We start from the raw sequence: 4,078 nt of genomic DNA, 5'->3' as shown, positions 1-4,078 counted from the left end.
GCGGAGGCACCATCCCCCCAGGGGGTGATTTCTTGCTTTCTATCTCTCTGTCTCTCTTTCTGGCGAGCGCACACGCCCTCTAATTGAATATTCATGCAAAAACCCTAAAATGTCAATATAATAAAAAATCTATATCCAACTACTAAACTATCAGAAATACAATGACAGAGATACAGATTAAGTTAGAACCAGGGGTAGAAACTGAACAATCCAAATTATGGGAAAATGAGAACTGCTACAGGGCATGTCTATTTGATTAAGAAATTCATAAAGTTAACAAATGAAAAATATACTTTATACATAAAGTTTCATTAACAAATTCATAAAGTTAACAAGTGAAAAAATATACTTTATACATAAAATTAAATTTTGATTTAGAATATAATACTCCTAGAATATAAACCAGAGCAAATAATTTATCATAAAGACAAGATGTATTTTATTGAATTAAGGGAAGAACATGTAAGTGAGGTGGGTTAAATGCTGGCATTTCTTGATTGGCTCAAAAACTTCTTTCTGCTGGGTAAAGGATTTTTATCTTCTATGAAGGGGCACTGTTTCATGCCATTTTTGTTTTCTGGTATTTTAGTTATTTTATGGTAAAAAGACTATATAAAAACTATGAACAATAAAGTAAGTTATAGGCTATAGTGAGAGTTTTGCTCACGACCTCCAGCCCACGTGCTCCATGGACGGGCTTTCCAGGCCCAGTTGTCACGTGGAATCCGTGATCAGTTTGGCAGGTGAGCACTAAGCACCCAAAGGACCAGAAGCCCAAGGACCCTGGGTAGCACCACAGGAAAGTGCTGGTGGGAGCAGGCTGGGAGCTGAATCCCGGCCCCTGCTGGGGGCTAGGAGCCCTCCCTTCTGTCAGCTGAACCAGGAGGCGGAGGCACCATCCCCCCAGGGGGTGATTTCTTGCTTTCTATCTCTCTGGCTCTCTTTCTGGCGAGCGCACACGCCCTCTAATTGAATATTCATGCAAAAACCCTAAAATGTCAATATAATAAAAAATTTATATCCAACTACTAAACTATCAGAAATACAATGACAGAGATACAGATTAAGTTAGAACCAGGGGTAGAAACTGAACAATCCAAATTATGGGAAAATGAGAACTGCTACAGGGCATGTCTATTTGATTAAGAAATTCATAAAGTTAACAAATGAAAAATATACTTTATACATAAAGTTAAATTTTGATTTAGAATATAATACTCCTAGAATATAATAGATATAATAGAATATAATAGAATATAATACTCTTAGAATATAAACCAGAGCAAATCATTTATCATAAAGACAAGATGTATTTTATTTGATCAAGGGAAGAACATATAAGTGAGGTGGGGTTAAATGCTGGCATTTCTTGGTTGGCTCAAAAACTTCTTTCTGCTGGTTAAAGGATGTTTATCTTCTATGAAGGGGCACTGTTTCATGCCATTTTTGTTTTCTGGTATTTTAGTTATTTTATGGTAAAAAGACTATATAAAAACTATGAACAATAAAGTAAGTTATAGGCTATAGTGAGAGTTTTGCTCACGACCTCCAGCCCACGGGGCTCTTCTGGCCCAGTTGCCACGTGGAATCCGTGATCAGTTTGGCAGGTGAGCACTAAGCACCCAAAGGACCAGAAGCCCAAGGACCCTGGGTAGCACCACAGGAAAGTGCTGGTGGGAGCAGGCTGGGAGCTGAATCCCGGCCCCTGCTGGGGGCTAGGAGCCCTCCCTTCTGTCAGCTGAACCAGGAGCTGATAGCAGAGTCTGAAATTCCCGCTGCGTGCTGCCATTTTGGTCTCCTGTCACCGCCATCTGTGTGTCCAGGACTTGCAGCTCCATGGGCTCTGGAGGGGCCGGGAGGAGGGAGGAAAACCATAATGAGCAGTGATGGCAGAAAACCGCGTTCCACTTCCCCAGGACCTCCCCCTCCTCAGTGGCTCCAGATTAGATTCCGCCTTTCTCTGAAAAGATGAGTCCCCACTCTTTCTCCCTCAGGTCCCCCTTTCCCAGCCCTTGAGAGTCTCCTCCTGAGATTCCCACACCCTCTCCTGCCCCTATGTCCAGCACCTACTCCCCAGGGAATGGAGGGTCCCAGGAATAAAGGAAGACCTGGGAGTGGAGACCAGTGTCCCCTCCTTCTGCTCCTGTGACAGTGGAAGCTGCCCCAAGACAGGTCCCAGCTCCTTGCCCGTCCAGGCCGATGTGGGCCACACCATCCCACACCTTCCCTCCCTCGGTTCCCAGGCCCCCCTCCCTGCACAGGCAGCTGCACACAGGGTGGCCCTGCCCCGCAGGCTCTGCCCTCCTGCCCCTCAGCCTTCCTCCCTCCCAGCCCTGAGCCAGAGCTCCCACCTGGGAAGCCCATCAGGAAGCCCAGTGGGCACAGCAGGCCCAGCCCAGGAGGACACGGCTGCCCCAGGGCCTGCACCTGACTGATCCCGGAGCCCCCACGCCCGAGGCCTTCCCTGACCTCCGCCCCTGTCAGCCTCTCACTGCACCTGGGCTGTCCTCGCTCCTGCCCGCTCCACCTGCCCCTGGAAGCGCAGCTCTGTCCCAGGGGCTGCTCAGCTGAGGCTGCCATGGCCATCCTGCCCCATCCCAGCAGGGATCCCACCCAGCCTCTGCCCTCCCAGCCTTGAGGGCTCAAGGCAGAGAAGGGGCTTCTCAGGACCCCTCAGCCTGGACTGTTTCTGCACCCCGGGAAGCCACTGCCACACGCCACCACCTCCCACCGGAACCTCCTAGAGAGGAGCTCCACATTAGGGATCCTTTCCATGAAATGTGCTCTACAGCAGGATCGGAGGGAACCCTATTAAAGTGACCCAGCTGAAAACAAGGACGTTTTTATCAGAAGTCACAATATAATGTATGGAGCAGTCATGGTGTGGAGGTTAATCTGGCTGAATCTCACATGGCCAGCTACATGGTTTGAGTCTCAGATCTGGCAGCTGAAAAACACGCCAGTGCATGTGTGGGGGGGTGCCCAAATTCCCGAGAGGAGAATGGAGGAGAAGGGACAGTGTGGCCAACCCCCGGGTGAGTGTTTCTCACTGTCCCTCTATCCCTCAGTCTCTCCTCCACACCTGCATGCATACCAGAGCAATAAGTGAAAGAAAAAATTTTAAGTAGGAGTTTTGAGAAATTAGCAAAAATTTCACCCCACTTTTCTGGTCAACATCCCAGTGACATCAAAGCAAGTGAGATCCAGCCTCAGAGACAAGAGCCCTGTGAGGAAGGCCAGGCCACACCAGACTGAAGACTCTGGGATCCAAGAAATGAGGAGTTGGGAGGGGCCTGGACGTCACAGGGACCAGGGGCTGGAGAGACGGCCGCACAAGAGGGCCTTCTGTCCGGGCCTGAGGGAAACACGGGAGTTGGGGGGACACATAAGAGCCCATACCCAAAGCCATCTGGCCTGGGAGGCCCTGGAGGGCAGACCTCAGGGCCATAAGAAAGTGTGCTTCATCAGGTAGGTAGGTAGGTAACTAATTAATTAAAGAAGTAAGTAATTAAATTACGTCCCACAGGGACCCAGCACTGACTTCTCAGTAAGGCACCACAGTGAGGGCAGGAATGATCCCCCAGTGCCCCTGAGCGGGGCCACACAGATGGGGCCCTGGTTGAAGGGCAAGTGACCAACCCTCAGGCCTGCGTCGTGGGGGGCTGGACAAGGACCACCCAGAGGCAGGACACCAACAGTGACTGACAAAGGGCTGGGGCCACCCCTCGAAAGGGCCAGGGGACACCTGCTCTGTCCACGCTCCCATGGGACAGATGTTGGAGAGAGCAGGGCAGGAGTGACAGAGGGAGCAGCTCAGGGTCAGACCCTGGAGGAGGCACAGGAGGGGCTGCACAGGGACAGCAGGTGGCCTCAGGGCCCATCCCAGGTAGGGGCTCTGGCGCCATCTCTGCTCTGCAGTTGGAGACTGGAGGCTGTCTCCCCGGGAGCAGAGAGCTGGGTGACTGGGGAGGGGGGCAGACAGGAAGGGCCTAGAGCATCTCCTCGTGGGGCCTGCTCGCTAGTTTCCCGGCCTGTGTCCCCTCCCAGCCACGTGCACTAGCTGCCCCCCCTGCACCAG

The sequence above is a fragment of the Tupaia chinensis genome, unplaced genomic scaffold, assembly GCF_000334495.1.
Source record: "Tupaia chinensis unplaced genomic scaffold, TupChi_1.0 Scaffold000403_1, whole genome shotgun sequence".
Taxonomy (NCBI): Eukaryota; Metazoa; Chordata; class Mammalia; order Scandentia; family Tupaiidae; genus Tupaia; species Tupaia belangeri.
The sequence above is the reverse complement of the archived record's forward strand: the minus strand, read 5'-3'. Positions refer to the sequence as shown.